Source organism: Peromyscus californicus, unplaced genomic scaffold (assembly GCF_007827085.1).
Source record: "Peromyscus californicus insignis strain IS unplaced genomic scaffold, ASM782708v3 Scaffold_4__1_contigs__length_199733344, whole genome shotgun sequence".
Taxonomy (NCBI): Eukaryota; Metazoa; Chordata; class Mammalia; order Rodentia; family Cricetidae; genus Peromyscus; species Peromyscus californicus.
In genome coordinates, this window is record NW_026294562.1 from 134603439 (window position 1) to 134621953 (window position 18515).

General features: G+C 36.4%; 1 protein-coding gene and 1 non-coding gene across 8 annotated transcripts in view; one reads left to right on the forward strand and one right to left on the reverse strand.

Annotated features, from left to right (window-relative positions):
- Mef2a (myocyte enhancer factor 2A) overlaps positions 1 to 18515 on the forward strand; it is a 135585-nt gene that overhangs the window by 14858 nt on the left and 102212 nt on the right. For 5 of the 7 annotated variants that reach the window (XM_052713353.1, XM_052713348.1, XM_052713352.1 and 2 more), the window contains exon 2: positions 14074 to 14126. The exons of 1 other annotated variant lie outside the window; for it this stretch is intronic. The gene's annotated coding sequence lies outside the window, so the exon portion shown is untranslated. Of the gene's footprint in view, positions 1 to 14073; positions 14147 to 18515 lie in introns of all 7 variants that reach the window. One more of the 7 variants, XM_052713346.1, reaches the window with a different exon arrangement.
- On the reverse strand, positions 4087 to 4159 carry Trnak-cuu (transfer RNA lysine (anticodon CUU)). Its single transcript has one exon. It is a non-coding gene; the product is annotated as a tRNA-Lys (tRNA).

An 18515-nucleotide genomic window follows, 5' to 3' on the forward strand; every position in this document is an offset into this window, starting at 1 on the left:
AATAAACAAATCAAAATTAGATATTCATGCCCCAAAGCATGTGCATGCTAGTTCTGGATTATTATTAGAATCATAATGCTTTTTTCCTGAAAAAAAGCAAAAAAACAAAAGGCAAAGTTGTTAATTTAAAGGCTTATGTCCATAGTATAAATTGAAAACGCCTTACTTTTTACAAATATGTGAGTTATAGGACCAATGAATATATATGTGAGTTATATTCAGCCAACGGTGCCCTGTGGTACTTTTTATTCTTACAGCAATCTAGTCTGTGGCATTTTCCAAAAAGATAACTTCTTCTGATGTTAAATCCTTGAAAATCAAGGTATAATTCTTCTTCCACCTCTTTTTTTTTCCTCTCTCGTTTTTGTGGTCTTGCCCATTATACATTGCCTCCAATTTATAACACAAATAAAAATCTTTGGATGTTAGTGATGCTTAAGAGTTATCTACCTGCCTTTTGAGTGCTATTTAAATGTAATCAGTATGTATTCCCATATGCTGGTCATTGGAACTTTACTTTGAAGCTTTAACTTCTTTTTATGGTTTCTGTAACTCTTACGCAGGCATTGCACTGAACAGGCATTCTTGTGAGATGGGCTCACCACTTGTGCAGTTTGAGCACATCTTTTGTGGACCATGTGGACACAGATTCATGGAGTAGATCCAGCTCCAGTGCATGGTTCCAGATCCATGTCCACTGGAAAATGCACATCCTGGATTTCTTTCTTCCTTATTGTTCTTTTGGATGAACATTTGCCAAAATTAATATTTTTTATTGATTCTCCCCCAACTTCTTGTATTTTGGCTGAAGTCTGAAGTTCCCCAAGGTGATCTCTTTTGATTTTGTTCTCATCTTCTTTTATGGGCTTTATTCTTTACCCCTTTCTATGGTCTTAACCATTTTTATAGCTTTGATTTAGAATAGAAACATACATGATGTAGTTCTTTGCTACTAAGAGGTAGCGGTGTAGGAAGGGTAAATTCTATTAGTTACTGTGCTTTATTGATAAGTGTCATGTAATTCTTAGACATTATGATGGGTCACAGAGTTCAGGAAGGAAGGGTATGCAGGTAATAGGGGGATGCTTCATGAGGCATGCTTCATGATATTTGAGCAGGAGAGAAAGTTTGTTTTCTTTTAATTAAACATGTACAAAAGATATTTTGCACAGAGAGATTTTGAGTAAGAGAGTCAAAATTGAAAATGAGAGCTGTATATAGGCCACATTTTGTCTAAAATGAAAGACTTTTCAGAAATAGATGGTAAGGGTGAAAGAGCTTGAAGCCACACTGTAGTTCACACAAAGACCTGCATAGTAAGTGTTGGATTTTGTTCTTGTGGTGAAGAAATTAGAAGTGTGAGTCTTCTTTAATATGCTTGTAAAAGACACTAATGCTTGTCCTTATCAGTAGAGATTTATTTCTTAAAGAATTAGTGCTCAGAGTCACTTTTTACACAGCATAGTGCTAGGTTCGTTTTTTTCTTTGACAGAAATAGAGAATATGTATAATTGAAGTAGAAGGCACAGGGAAAGGCTACTTAACTTTTTCTCATTCTTCTCTCTACTCTGCTGTCTTCTTGATCTCTTTCTTCAGACTACCTTACTATGCAGGTTTTTTCTTTAATTTTTTTCTTTTAAAGTTTTTCAGAGTTGATTGGCTTTCATGTTATAGTTGTGGATAATGTATATTCTTTGTTGGTAACTCAAACTTTTGAAAGTTTTAAATGAAATCACATCGTTTGTACTCTTGTGGGGCTGTCTAATCATTTGGATGCCATCTACCAAAGTATTGGGCCACATTCATAGCTCTTCTGGTATGCATTGAAGCCACAGGTTGGACACTTCAGCAGATATATGCCTACCCTTACCCTCATCAGACTGCTTTCCCAATTTATCCATGTTTATTGTATTTAAGTGAAATGTTCCATTTTGTCTAGGTTGCATTTTCTGCGTTTACTTTTGATGGATATTTTGGTTGTTTCAAGTTTGAAGCTAAATTATGAATAAAACCTGAACACTTGAATGAATACATTTCTTTATATAGACATACGTTTTCATTTTCATGGGAAAATACAAATGAGTAGAATTCCTGGTCACACAACAGGTTTCCAGTGTGATACTATCTCAACCAGCAATGAGTGAAAGTTTTAGTTTCCCCATTATTTGTGTTGTATTGTCTGCCTTTAAAACTGAGCCACTTTAATTAGTATATCTGCGTATCATGCTATAACTTTAAACTGCATATCTTTAATGACTAATAATATTTAATATTTTTCTTTTACTTACTGGCTATCCACATTTTTGGTGAAATGAATCTTTTAACTATTTTAAGTTGGTTTCTTTGTATTTTTGTATAAGAAATCTCTATATTTTCATGATAGGTTGGGCTTGGCACACACCTGTAATCCCCATGCTCTAGATGCTGAGGTAGATGGATTGCCAATTCAAGGCCAGTTTGGGTCACATAGTGAGATCCTGTCTCATAACAAACAAATTCAAACAGGAAACTAGAACAGTTCCTGATAAGCCTTTTTAAATTGTGTCCATTGTATTATGGATAATTTTTTTTTTTTAAATCTCAGTGATTTCTTTCGAAGAGCAGGTTTCAGTTTTGGTTAATTTTATCTTTGTCAAGTGTTTTCATTTAATGTACCTGGTTTTTGTACACTATGCCTTTTAGCAGAATTAAGAAAAAATTAAGGTTTGTGAAATATATACCCTTTTAATTTTTATTTATCCTTACACACACACACACACACACACACGCACACACACACACACCCACACACCCACATGGCAGATCAGTGTGCAATCTGCAAGAGTTGTTTCTCTTCTTCTTCCTTGTTGATTCCCATTATTGGACTCAGGTTGTCAGGCTTGATGGCAAAGAGCTTTTACCTGTTAAGCCATCTCACTGGCCCCTAGTTAGTAGAATTTTTGTCTTGTGTTTACTGTGATTCATTTTGAGTCAATGTTTGTAAATGGCAATTAATGTCATTGTCTATTTGTTTGTCCAAGTATCATTTGTTGCTGAGACTTTTATTTCCCTGGTACCTCTGTTGAAGATTAGATGAGAGAGAGAAAGAAAGAGGTGGGGGGAAGGAGGGAGGGAGGGAGAGGGGGGAGTGTTCTGTATTCACTATTTTCAATTGATTTGTGTGTGTAGGTGTTTAATTGCAAGAGCACACTATATTACATTGTCTTAAAATCAGGTAGAATAAATCCTCATATCTTTGATTATTCATACGATTCTTTTAGTGGTTGTGTTATTTTAAACTCTGACCCAGTAACTGGCAAAAGCAACAGAGGGGAGGAAGGATTTGTTTTGGCTCCTGGCTTGTGGTCCAGTGGTATGGAAGGTGTGGTGGTCAGAGTGACTCTTGGCTGTGGTGCTAAGAGTATGGGGCTGCTTGCTCACTTCTGGGGAGATGAGGAAGGAGAGATGGACAGGAAGTGTGACTATAAGCCTCACAACCCAACCCAAGATATTCACTTCCTCCAGTTAGGCCTTGCTTTTCAAATGTTCCAGAATCTCCTAAAACAGCACCAACAACTGGGGGCCAACTGTTCAAACACATGCCCCTGTGGGTGACATTCTGTATTCAAAGAGTATACCATAGCCTTTGTATTATCAGTTTTGAATTGCCATGTCAGTTGTTTTCATTTTTGTTTCTGAGCCAAGGTCTCCTGTGGGAGACCTGCTCCCACTCCCCCCCTCCCCCGCCCTAGGGTATTCTTGAGGAGGAATTAGTGAGAAATATTTAGAGAGAAGTGTAGTGGGTAGCCATTCCAGCTTTGATCTGGAAGTTCCAACCCCCATTGAGACTTCGGCAATGTCACGCCTACAAGGCGGGGCCAAGGGAGGCGCCTGGGGACCTGAGATCTGGATCGGCAGGCTCGCTCTCTGTTGCGGGACCCTGGACTGGAGAGGTGGACTGAGCAGAGCTCCAGAGAACACCGCTGGACTGTGATACACCTTCCCCAGACTCCGCGACCTACCTATTCCTTAATTTGTAAGTTACGCCATTAAATAAATCTCCTTTTAACTACGTGGAGTGGCCTTAATAATTTCACCAATATCTGGCGCCCAACGTGGGGCACGAACCCACGACCCTGAGATTAAGAGTCTCATGCTCTACCGACTGAGCTAGCTGGGCTGGTGGCCCGTACCTATTCCTTAATTTGTAAGTTACGCCATTAAATAAATCTCCTTTTAACTACGTGGAGTGGCCTTAATAATTTCACCAATAGAGAAGGATAGAGGGGAGAGAAACAGAAACACAGGATAGCCTTGGGAGGGCGTGGATCAATATCCACCAGCTCCTTCTGTCTCATCTAAAAGGGCTTTTTATAGGAATGCCAAGGGGAGGAGTAAAAGACCTCCCCCTAGCTCAGCCAAGTGTAGACCCTTCCTAGGGTTCACCTAGTAACCATGCACATGGTCAAGCAATCCTCTGATGCAGCCTTGCTAGGGAAAGCAAGGTTAGATTTCACTAGGAAACCTTTGTGGGCCTCCACAATTCCCCCCTCTAGATATAATAAAGGATCTCCCAGGCTCCTCAGATAGACTGTGCCTGTCTTAGGTTGTCCTTCTCGATTGATCTTCCTTAACCATTATGGAGATGTACTTTCCATCAAGCATACTTTGGCTTAGGTTGGAAGCTGTCAAGAAGAAAGTTGCCAGTCTTTGGCTACGAGCCTCTGGCAGGAGGGGGTACAGAGCTTAACTCAGCTCTGGCCCACGTCCCTCCTAAGAGCTTGCAAACATCCACAGAAATCTCCATAGCTGCCACACCTCCCAGTAAAGGAGTAGAGGATAATAAAGGTAGAATATCCTTTTTGGAATGAGTCTAAGGTGATTATAGCAGTCTCAGCAGCACCAATCTCTTTTACTGGATCAAAACTCTCCTAACAGATGTTCAATACAATTTTCAAGAGACTATTTTGATTCTCAGGAGAAAGCAATCATTTCAAATCACTTCAAAGTATCCATTCAAGTAAAACAAACAAACAAACAAACAACAAAACCTATGCTAATTATAAAAACTTTTACAAACTAACTCGATTGTGGGAGGCTTACTCCTTTGTAGGAGACCTACTCCTTTCTAAACAGAAATAGAGGAAGAGTGGAAACTTTTAGGAATAAGACAGAAAAGCTCCCCTAATTATGACACTGCTTAAGTTGTCCAGGGGCCACTGAGATCATAAAATTATATTTTAAGCTATCATAAAAAGTATTCAAATATTTCTGAAGGTAAAAGAGTAATAAAAACTTCAAGATTCTTCTAATGTGATTGATTTTAAATTTAATTTAAATTAATTGTTACCTAATTTGTCTGGACCTGACAGATATTGATGGAGTAATAAAAACAGTTTATACTTACATTCAACATTTACACTTTTTACAAACTTATATTCAAAAGGAAACTTAGCAAACATCTAGAAGAGATTTCTTAACTGAACTGTTACATTTTCTTTTAACAAGACAGAAAGTACACAAATCATTTTTAAAGTTCGGAGTTTATAGTCAGCTTTGATATTATTCTGAAATTTTCTTGAGAGTTTGAAGTCAGAGCCTAATTTATCAGTGGCTCTAAGCTTGACTAAGGGTAAAATTCTCTTTTCTTAATTTTTTAAAGCTGCTTTTTAAGATTTACTATGAGTGTTTCAAAGTGGCTTGTTGACAAATGGTATTAGCATTTTAATTGCCTTCTGACAGCCAAGCTATTTGCCTGTTTTTAGTTCTTAGTAGGTAAGGCTAAACTTTGTAAAATCTTTGGGGGGGGGGCGGGAACTGCAATATGAACTGAAAAAAATGAACACTGAAAAAAAAAATACCAGAGTTTTTGGGCAGTGCAGTACTGGTATCTCTGTTATGGATTCATTTCCCAAACTGCCTTTCTGTACATCGACGTTGTTACAGACTACATTTCCCAAGCTGCCTTTCTCTATTATCACCCCACTCTTATGAATGAACTACATTTCCCATGCTGCCTTTTTGGGTCCAGGAGAAATCATCCGTTCATAGGTCTGTATTCGTGCTGAAGCCAAAATCAAGCTTCTGCTTTTATTATGGAAGATTTTTTTCTTCCCTAGCTTGCATTAGGATGCCTACATTACCATTTAACAGGTGTACCTCTCTAATCAGATTTTTCACCTGATACTGTGCCCAGAGCAAGTCACGCTTTTCCTTGTGCACTCAGACAGGCATTTGTTGCCAGAAGCAAAAACCCTTGGGTGCTTCGCCTCCCTACCTCACCAGGTCAGTGAAAAGGAATGAGAATACTTGAAAAAAAGAGTTTTTTTTTTTTTTTTTTTAAAGATTTCTTTCCCCCCATAGAAAAAAGAAAAGAGCTTTTTTGCAGCAGTGAACACTACGTAGCCCCACCTACCAACTTGGGGTTTGCAGTCGAGTGGGTGACTCTTGCCGTTCCTGCTGGCCTTGTTTGTACAGTCAAATTTGTCTCAGCTTTTCTCGTGCTGTCATTACTGTTAGAACTCAGATCTTGCCTCCCTCATTGCAGGGAGGATTTCAAAACCTCCACTGCTGCCTTCACGCCAGCAGCATCTCCTCAGCTGCTGTCCCACCCTGGGGGGATATTGTCCCTGCTTGACTCTCCGCCTGCGCTTTCCTGGGTGTCTCTCGCTAGACTCTAGCCACAGGGGATTCTGGCTAGGGTCTAAAGCATCTGCTGATTTTCTAATACCAGCTTGAAGGCGAGATAGAACTAGCAGAGAGGATTTGCTCTGTTTCAAGAGGTTTTTTGCTTCTTCAAGAGCAATTACAGGTGATTTTCCCATACTGATAGATATTATTTCCAGGTGAGAAAGAAATCTGAGCAGGAAAGACCTGAAAAGCTTCTAGTTTTTTAGGGAGAGATTACTAAGTTTTTCCCAAGAAAGTTTTCAATTTTTGAGAAAAAGATTATTAAGTTTTTCCCAAGACTTCTGTTCCTTAAACTTTGGCTTCATGGCCAAGAGGAAACTATCAGAGGAGTGAAGAGTTTTATTTCACTTGCATCTGCCTTAGGGAAAATTCTTTCCTCTGGTGCACAGGACTTAGATTTAAGCTGTCTACAGGCCCAAAACTTCCACAGTAGGTTTTTTTCTGCCCATTTTTCTCATAGTATTTTTTTTTATGACTTTGATTCTTCCCAGGAGTTTGCATTCATAGTCCCATAGTTGGAAAATCAAGGACATAGCTCCTCTGTCTTGTTGCTTATCTTATCCCAATTTTTTTTCTTACACTATATTCCTGTATTCTGCCTTAAGTTTTTTCCTTCTTACCCTAAGTTTTTTCTACACTATATTCCTACATTCTACCTTATATTTCTTCCTTAATTTTTTTAGATAGAAATTAAAAGAAAAAAAGAAACCTAGATAGAGAGAGATATTTGCCATAGCCTCACTTTTCACTTGGGCATCTTTCAGCCACTTTACTTTTACTCCCGAAAATAGAATACCCCCACCTTAATTTTACAACATAATCGGTCATGCCCAAATTGTGGGACCTCAACCCTTTTTTCTCCAAGTCTCTGGTCCCGTTCCTAGTGCCATCTGTGAGAGACCTGCTCCCACTTGTTTCCCTCAGGGTACTCTTCAGGAGGGTTAAGTGAGAAATATTTAGAGAGAAGGATAGAGGGGAGAGAAACAGAAACACAGGATAGCCTTGGGAGGGCGTGGATCAATATCCACCGGCCCCTTCTGTCTCTTCCAAAGGGCTTTTTATAGGAATGCCAAGGGGAGGAGTAAAAGACCTCCCCCTAGCTCAGCCAAGTGTATACCCTTCCTAGGGTTCACCTAGTAACCATGCACATGGTCAAGCAATCCTCTGATGCAGCCTTGCTAGGGAAAGCAAGGTTAGATCTCACTAGGAAACCTTTGTGGACCTCCACAGTCTCCCTTTGTCACCTTTGCTGACCTTGAACTCACAGAAATTCTGCTGCTGCCTCCCAATTGTTGTAATTAAAGGTGTGTACTGCCATGCTTGGCACCATGTCAATGGTTGGTGTCATCCCCCCTGACACACACACACACACACACACACACACACACACACACACACACACACACACACACACGGTTTCTTTCTGTAGCCTTGTTTATCCTGGAACTCACTCTGTAGACCAGGATGGCTTCGAACTCATGGAGATCCACCTGCCTTTGCCTCCCGAGATTAAAGGTGTGTGTCACTACCTTCTTTCTGTATCAGTTTTTACAAGAATGTTTGCTGAAATTTTGATTGAATCTGTAGGTAATTTAGGGAGACTCTGTGTTATAACAGTATTGAATATTCAGGTGAATGGGCATGGTGTCTCCATTTATTTTAGATCCTCCTTAGTTTCTTTTAGTGTTTCTTAGTATTCACTATGTTAGTCTTGCACATGTGTTATTAAATTTGTCTACATACTTTTGAGGCCAAAATAAATGACATTTTAAAATTTAAAATTTTGGGCCTGGAAAGATGGCTCAGAGGTTAAGAGCACATACTGTTTTTGCAGATGATCTAAGTTGGGTTCTCAGCCCCCATACTCTGGCTCACAACCACCTGTAATTCCAACTCCAATAGCCCCTGGCCTCTATTGGCACCTTTGCTTACATGCGTGTACCTATAGATAGACATATACATCTTATAAAAATAAATCTTAAACAATTTTTGAATTTTGTATTTGCCATTATTAGTATATGAAAATGCAATTAGTTTTGGGTTTGTGTCCTACTCTTGCAAGATTCACTTTCTAGTTTTAGTCACTTTATTATAATCTTTTAGCATTTTCTGTATATATTGTCATGTTAAGTGTGCGAAGAAGCTGTTTTACAGTCTGGGTGTGTTTTTCTTGCACAGTTGCAGTGGTTAGGACCTGCCCCTCCCCAAATGATGACTAGAAATGCTGAGTGGGCATCACTGTTTTGTTGCTAATCTTAAAGAGGGAGGTCTGTTTCTGCCTTTAAGGATGGTGTAGTTGTAGGTTTTCTATAGGTGCCCTTTCTGGAGTGAAGAAGTTACCCTTCATCCCTAGTTTGCTGAGATTCCCATTCCTCTCTTTATGAGTGGGTGTTTTATTATAAATAGGTAGCTTTCGGTACATTCATTGAAATTAAGTGAATGGATTTTTTTTCCTAGATGTTAACATAGTGAATTACATTTCTTGACTACTGAATCAATCTTGTGTCCTTGAGACAAACCTCACTTACATTATGTTCCTTTTTTTATATATTGATGGATTTGACCTGATAATTTTTAAAAGAACCTTTGCATATGTACATGTCAGTAATATTAATATATAGCTTCTTTTTTCTTCTCTTTGCTTCATTTTTATATGAGGGTATTTATGCTGATCTTCAACATATTGAAGAGTTGTTTCTTATTTCTTTCCTAAGAGAGATTTTATAAGACTAACATTAAATATTTAGATGTTTAAAGAATTCACTAATGAATTTACTGGTTTGGATCTGGAATTTTTTTCTGTGTTAAAATCCTTTTGATTATGATATCAATTTTTATTAGATCTGATGTTATTAATATAGTTTGTTTGGTGTCTCTCTGCTGTGATAATCTATATATTTCAAGGAATCGTCTCTACTTCTTTTAAGTTGTCAAATTTATTGATACCAAATTGTTCTTAATATACTTTTCATGTTTGAAGGATTTGTAGCTATTGCTTTTTCAAAAAAAAATTGATATATAGTAGTTTGTGTTTTTATTCTTATTAACTAGTCTAGATAGGAGTTTTCAAAGATCCAGTCACCTTCGTGTTGCTGACTTGGATGTATATTTGCCCTCATGTACTCAGCAGTTTCAACTTATCATTTCTTTAGTTCTGCTTTAAGTTTAATGTATTGTTTTTCTTAGCTTATGGTGAGAAATAATGGCAAACCTGTGTTCTTTCCTAACATTATTACTCAGGAGTTGTAAATTTCCAAGTATCTTTAGTTTCCTTTATAATCTGATAGTTTAGTTATCTCTTAGTTCAGTATACTTTTTCCTTATGATTCTTTGACTTGTATACTTACAAGTATTTGGAAAATTCCCAGTGACTTTATTATTAATCTTTAATTTGTTTTTGGTCAGAAAACATTTTTTGTATTAGTTCAGTCTTTATAAGTTTATAGCCCTGTATATGTTTGTGTTGAATATACCAGGAGACATATGTACTTGAATACTTCTTTTTTTAACATGGTTGTTTGTAGTGTTCAGTTTATCCAAGTTGGTTTATAACATTATTCGTAGGTTAGATGTCTTTACTGAGTTTTCTATCTACTAATGTACTATCGTTAAGGGATTTTGAATCTTGAAGTATAATTGATTTATGTACTTCTTGTTTGATTCTGTAATGCTTGCTTCATGTATGTTGGAATTATTATTGGCTTCATAAACATTTATAATTATTTTATATTTTTAAAAAGCTGGCACAAAGTATTATGAAATGTCCTTTTATTTCTGGTAATAGTCCATATCCTGAAATCTCCTTCTCCAGTGGAAACCAGGTGGATGACTTAATTAAATTCATTTCTGATACTTTATCTCACATGTTGCAGGCTCAGTCCTATTTAAGCCCCATGTTAGATGCTTGTTCCCAGTTCCAAGTTTTGTTTTTTTATTTCTGAACAACTGACTGTAAAGCATGGGTTGCCAAAACATCCTCACAAGTTTCATTGATTTGCTGGAGCAGCCCACCAAATTCAGGGGGTACTTTCTTTTTGTTTACCTGTTGTACATGTGAATATTTTTTATCTGAAAAGCTTTGGATCAAGTATTTCAGTTTTAGATTTTTAATGGTATAATACTTGTGTGAATGTAAGGCAATATCTTAGGGACCATTCTGAACATAGAAGTCAGTTATGTTTGATACATAATCTTATGTACATAGTGGGAGGGTAATTTTATACAATATTTTGAGTATATCAGTATTATTACTTCAACCTGTTATATGAAGACTAGGTATGGAATTTTCTGCTTCTGGAGTCATGTCAGTGCTCAAGATTTTCTGATTTTTGAATATTTGAATTGGGTGCTAGTCTGTGATGGGTGTTATGAAGACTTGCAGAGAATAAAGGAGATGCAGAGAGCAAGGTATGTGGATAGGCACGGGAGCTCTCTGGACATGCTGTCCTCCAGACCCCCCGTGTATCCAGCAGCCTGGCCTTTGGGTTTCTAGAAGGTTTCATTACTTAGGTATGATTTATTACATCTTTAATAACTCCCCCCAGTCTCCAGCCATCTCATTATCATAAAAGAAAATCATTATCATCACTCTAGCTTAGTGGTTCTCAACCTTCCTAATGCTGTGACACTTTAATACAGTTCCTCATGTTGTGGTGACCCTAACCATAAAATTATTTTTGTTTCTACTTCATAACTGTAATTTTGCTACTGTTATGAGTCACAATGTCAATATCTGATATGTAGGATATCTGATATGCGATCTCCGTGAAAGGGTCATTTGACCCCCCAAAGGGGTTGCAACCACAAGTTGAGAACCACAGCTCTAGAGATTCCAAGAAGTGAAACATGGGGCTAAGTGTCAGGAACAAAGAACAGAGATCATATTTATTTCTTAGTATATCACAGCATCATTATGATCTTAGTCATGTTATTAGCCTATATTGTCTTAGCTAGTTGTATAGCTTAAAATTTTCACTTGTTTGTTCAGCTAAGGCATTAACTGTAATGCCGGTTTACATGGCAGTCAGCATTGTCCCCGGATGTTCACCTGACTTCACCACTCTTCTACTGGTGTGACTTTGGAAATTGCTTCTTTATCATGTCATTTCCTCTTGAGGATAAAAATAGGACCCTGGTGACTTTTTTGGCCTTTTATCAGTTAATATATGCCAAGTAATTAGAGTACTGTTTCATCGTAACACTTACTGTGTTGCAGTGTTGTATTAGGCCTTCCCTGAACGTCTTCTCTGTAATTTCAGTTCCTTCCCTCTGACAGTTCTTCCTTCCCTGCTATCTTTAGTAATGGTTTTCTGTTAACCTACCACATTTATTCGTTATCTGTCTTGTGTTAAGTTCTTTCTTAACTAGGATTTAAATCCTTTGAGGTGAGAAATAAAGGTAGGGAGATATCCTTAGAACTTAGAAAATATGTGGAATATATTAGAATCTCAATAAGTATATTCTGAATGTTTTGAATTATGTGCTAGATGTTGACTAGTTGCTGAAGATATAAAAATGAGCAGTGTACATAGATCTTTTAAAATGCCTATCAGTAGCTGGGTGGTGGTGGCAGCACATGCCTTTAATCCCAGCACTCTGGAGGCAGAGGCAGGTGGATCTTTGTGAGTTCGAGGCCAACCTGGTCTACAAAAGTGAGTTCCAGGACAACCAGGAGACTGTTACACAGAGAACCTCCCTCCCCCCACAAAAAAATTGAAAATAAATGCATATCAGCATAATAGAAGAGGTTTATACTTGCAAAACTGTAATATTTTTATTCGTTTGAAGTGGTGATAATTGTGACGGTTTCCTGGGGATGGCCTGGATGATGGTGTGATTTAACTGAACATTTATTTGATCCCTATAGAAGACAGAGGGGATGGTCATTTCCTGTGAGAGGTAAAAGTGTAAAGTTACTGGGGTTGATAGTTTAGGCAGTGTGAGTAGTCCCAGTTAGGGGCAATTCAGATAAATGGATAGTAGAGGGAAATAGGGCTAGCAACTACAGAGGTGCGGGTTATCTTATTTTTAGCTAGGTGAGGCAGTGAGTTTGGGAGTCGGTTAGATATTTTATAATGTCTACAGCACTAAATTAATGTTTGAAGTTAGATCATTATGAAAGAATTATGAAAACTTGATTCTTAATACTGCCTTTTGAAAATTATTTGAGAAGATGATCAAAACATGGTAACAGTTTATAAAATTGAGGAGCAAATTTTTTTGATCTATTAAATTTCCATTTAATCAGTTATTTACCTTGAAAGAAGGTGGTAAACCTTTATGTCCACTATAACACACAAAGCAAATACTAATTTTTTTCTGTATTTTAATAAATTAGATTAAAAGCCCAAAGTTTCATTTTAAAACAAGCTTCTTATTACCTTTGCCAAGAAAAAGAGGCTTCTTTGGGTATCTTTTAATGGCTGAATGTTTAATATTTAATTTGCTAATGTAAAAAGTATTTGGCAGTTTGTGTCGATTCCTTTAAAGGACGTGTGCTTTTCAAAATAGAAACAAAAATCATGACCTCACAACAATTAAAACTGCTGGGTTAGATTCTTAACACCTGATTTCTGCAGAGACATACTCCATTTTCATTAGATGAAGTAGATTTTCTTGGGGATTGGTTGAATGACCTAAGCATGAATTTTTGTGTCATTGTGTTAACACAACTGTATGACTTAACCATTTTTCCCTTTTTACTCAAATGTCCTGCTACCTGCTAATGTCTCCAGGCAAGAATGTCAGGACCAAGATGTTCTTTATGCATGTGATACATTGGGTAGTTTTCTTAATTGAGCTGAATTGTTGAAAGTGATGTTTTCTGTTCATTTTTTGCCCTTGTATATTCACTACCTTATTTTTTTCTTACTTAATAGAAGGTAGCTGGTGAAAGTATAGGTATACATCTTGTAGTGGAGCACAGACACATATTAGGATGAGGCAAATCATTTCCTCTAGTGCGTTTTCCTTTTAAAAACATAGTACAACATTTGAACTCTTTTAAACTAGTTTGTTTTTTTGTTGCAGTTAATGAGTTCAATAGGCTGTATACACAGTGTAGTTAATATAAGGATGCTATATGATATAGAGAATAGGAAAATAGGTTGTAGGAGTTCAGTTTTGAATCACATACTGCAATTATTACTGAGCATTTAGGCAGTATTTCCTGAAAAAAAAAATGGGTGTGACATGACACACACTTTATTGGCTGGCATTTTATTAGCTAAGTAAAACAAATGCTTTTTGCCAATTGATCTTTGCATCATTTAGCAATTATTTTTGAAGTTATCTACCAAGAATGGTATTGAGTATTAGAATTTTGTAATAATAAAACGTGTTTAATTTTCTAAGAGTCAAGAATAATAACCCAGCTCCTTACTTTTTCCTTTATTCTTTCTTAAGGAATTTCACTTTGTGGAAAAGGAACAAAGAAGAATTTTCTACAAGGATCAAATGTAAGAGTACTTGATATCTAGTAAGATATTTTTCCTTTTACCATATTATGAAATTAACCATAGTGAAGCGCTTACTAAAAATCAAGCTATTTTTGTGACCTTGGATAGCAGTAATTTTAGAGTTTATCTTGGGAGATTAGTTTAGATTTATTGAGGAAATTTGTAAGGTCTCATTGGAATGTGTAATATTGAACATATTGTCAAGTTTTCTTATGTTTTATCTGGCCTTCATAAGATAACCTTGAACTTTTCATCTCATGTACTCCATGTAAAATGTTAATTAATATATTAATTTTCATTTGACAATACCAGTCTTCAGTAGAACATCCTGGTTTCCTGTGATAATAAATAGGAAAAGGAAAAAAAATAGGGTGAGAGGACATGAATTAAATAATCTAAGGAAAAATTTTCAAGTTAAAAGTCAAAGGAAGTCTACCTGTGCCTCAGAAGAAGTGAAGGTCAGAGAGAAAAAGAGAACACTTTTAGGGGCTGTTTAGAAGGTTGAGTGTTTTGTGTGGCTTTAAGTTATCTTCATGAGCTCATGTTTACAAAGGTATGGATTAAGTTATTTTGATGGCATTGGTCTAGGCTAGTGCTTAGAATAAGCTAGTAAGATGTGTGTTCCTTAGATATTTTCATGAGTAAAACCTCATCTGAATTTCACTTTTTATTTATGATAGAAGCATAAATTATATTAATACTAGATAATTTAAAATTAAGTAAGTTTGAAACATTTAATAGGGATTGAATCTGATAGTCACATTAGTAAAATCTTGGGGAAAGTTTGTTAATTGTTGTTAATTTTTTTGCTCTGTTTTTTTCTTTGTCTTTTCAAGGACACTTTTGCTGCTGGGCATAGTGGCACACCTTAATTCTACCAGTAGAGAAACAGGGGCAAAAGAATCAGGAGATCCCTACCAGTATTGTCCACATAATGAGACCCTGTCTTAAAGAGAATACTTTTGCTGTTTAACAAAAGCTTTTTTTTTTTTTTAATAATCAAATGGCAGAAAGAATTGGTTTTCATGTTATAGGCATATCAGTTTCTTACGACTATATATTAATATTTATAGCCTTATAACTTGACTGTAGAACAGCCCATTCAGTGGTAGCTGGTGATCTAAGAAATTAGAAAGGAAATGCTTATTATTCCAACTGAAGCAAAGTGTCCTTCAGTCTAAAAGTTTCTTACATGCAGTGGGGGTGATAATAATAAAATCCAATTCTCATTTGAATATAAACCCTGGGTAGTTGTAAATCTTTGAATTTAAAGTTTCTCATGTATTTTGTTTACTGCCTGTTGAGAACAGAGTGATATGAACCCCCTTTGGGAACGTAGCTATTCTTGTGTCCATTTATTTTGATGATGGCTGTGTGACTTCAGCCATTACCAGTGAAGTCAGTGTTCTGCTGCTTCCTCCACAAGGCTGGCTCTAGGATAGAGTGTCCTGTTCATAGCAGAGTCCTGTGGCTCACTGGGCAGCATTTGAAATAAGAGTCGCTTAGGAATTACTAAAATATTTAGTAGATGGGAAATGCTTTAAGAATATGTATATATATATACTGACTTGAGAGCCTCAGATTAGGAATTTCCTCTCCAAGTCTGCTTTAATTTTGAGTAGAAATTAGAGGTTTGTTATGGGGATTGATGAAAGTTTTAAAAATAGTTCTTTTGTGTATAGTGTGAGGTAAAGGTTGGGGATTAGATTTTTATAGCAACTTTTGATAAAAAAAAAAAAAAGACTGATTTTTCCCTGTTGAATTATTTTGGTGTCTTTGATAAAATTCAGCTCACTATTGTGTGTGGGCCTGTTCTGGATTTTGCTCTATTCTGTTGATCTTGTCATAAGTTATTCTTATGATAATGCTGCACTATTTTGATTATTGTAGCTTTATAGTAACTATTAAAGCAAGTAATTTTTTTTGTTGTTGTTTTTTGTTTTTCGAGACAGGGTTTCTCTGTAGCTTTGGAGCCTGTTCTGGGACTCACTTTGTAGACCAGGCTGGGCTGGAAGTCACAGAGATCCTCCTGGCTCCATCTCCCGAGTGCTGGGATTAAAGGCGTGTGCCACCACCGCTCGGCTAAAGCAAGTAATATTAACTGGGTGTAATGGCATATGCCTCTAATCCCAGTATTCAGGAGGCAGAGGCAGGTAGATCTCTGTGAGTTCCAGTCCAGCCTGGTCTACAGAGTGAGTTCCAGGACAACCAGAGCTACATAGTGAGAATCTGTCTCAAAAACAACCAAAAAGTAATACTACTTCCCAGCTTTGCTATTTGATTTCAAAATCATTTTGTCTACTCTGATCCTTTCCATTTCTCTCTCTGGTTTAGTATTTTGTCAGTTGCTACAACATGGCTAATAGGATTTTTGATTGTAAGTATTTTTACCCTGTGGATCAATTTAGGGAGAATTGACTTCCTAATGATGTTCAGTGTTCCAAATGGTAATTTTTTCCTTTTAAGTCTCCTTTCAAAGTCTTTCTCAATGTAAATGTCTTACACCTTTTTATTTCATTAAATCTCTAATTTTTAATGTTAATAAGTGTTAGTTTCTAGCAGTTTGTTGCTAATAACATTGAAGTACACTTTTTGTAATTTGTCTTCTGTAAACTTGATGCTAGTAGATGCTTTAGAGACTTTCAGGTAGTCTGTGTAAATCATCTTTTTATGGTAAAGATTATTGCTTTCCTCCCTTTTAATTTACATGTCTGTTTCTTTTGCTTTCTTTATTTTCCTTGACTAATCATCCCAGCACAGTGTTAAACAGAGATGGTGAGAACTAACATCCTTCCCTTATTTCTGATTATAGCTAGAACACTTTCAGCCATTTTACCAGCCCCAGTTGGTCATTCTTTCCTTATTGTGAATGGGTGGTAGAGTTTTATTAACTGTTTTTTTTAGTTTATTGCGATATCTATTTTTGTTTGTCTTTTTTTTAATGTTTCAATGTGATTGTCAGGTATGTTAATTTTAGCACATTGAAACAACTAATCATGAGCTTTTGAAGTAATCCCTATATGGTTATCTTTGTTTATTACTGGATTCATTTTGAAACATTTTGTTAACTCTTTTTTTCTTTTGTGTTTATAAAAAACCTTAGCTTGTAGAGATTTTTTATAATTTTTTTTTAAAGTTTTGTGTGTGTGTGTGTGTGTGTGTGTGTGTGTGTGTGTGTGTGTGTGTGTGTTTGTGCTTGTCTGTGTCTCTGTGTGTGCGCACATGCATTTTTGTGTGGTTGTGCACACCTGTGTGCCTAAGCAGAGGCCAGTAAAGGCCATCAGATGGCTTTCTCTGTCAGTTTATATTTATTCATTGGAGGCAGATTCTCTTCCTTGACCTCATGGCTAGATTGAGAAGGCAGCAAGCTTCAGCAGTCCTACTTTTTAACTCTGTGATGGCTGCTGGGCTTGCTACATGGATGTCAGGTTTTCAGAGGTAGTCCTTATGATTTCAGAGCAAGTACTTAACCACTGAGCCATCCCTCCCTCTCCCAGTCTTTGGTTTTCTATTAGGTTAATGCAGGTCTTATTTTCTTTCTGGAAATATTTGTGAAGAATTCAAATTCCATTGTTTTTTTTTTTTTGTTTGTTTTTGTTTTTTTTTGTGTGTGTGTGTTTTTCCATTAAAGGAAGTTGGAATTTATTGAGACAAGATTATTTACTTATAGTGCTGGGTATTAAACCTAGCCTCTTGCTCATGTTAGGCAGCTACTGTACTACCCATCCACCTCTCCAGCCGATGGAAGGGTTTTAATGTAGATTTAAAAGTTGGCATTGAGAAGGACAGAGCATGCTTGTGTATGAACACACATTTAATCTTGTTTCTTTGTTTTCATATTCTTCCTTGTGTCACATAGTTATTTACATTGTGAGTTTTTCTGTGATCTATTTAATTTCCAAATACTTACTTTAATTTCCAGCTATATTTCTTTTACAAGGCTCTAATTTAACTCCATTGTGTTCCAAGAACATGCATGCATTATATGACATAATTCATTTTAACTTCTTGACATTTATGAGAAGGCATCGAAAATGTACTGTGTCGGTGAATGTTTTAATGCTTAGAACAATGTATTTGAGTAGAGATTTCTAAAAATGATAATTAGATCAGATTACTTGAGTGTTCTTTAATACTTCAAGCATACATCCTGACATTCTGATTGATCTAGTCATTGAATATAATAAATGGATATGTTTCTCTTTAACTTTTTGGATCGTGTGTTTTGAAGCTCTATTATTGGATGCATATGATTATTTAGTGTTTTTTATGTCGAATTGGGTCTTTTGCCATAAAATGTCCTTTTTTTATCTTTGTAATAGTTTATGAAATAGTTACAGAAATAACTTGTATAGTTCCTGACAGAAAGCCTGTTATCTATCTATCTAT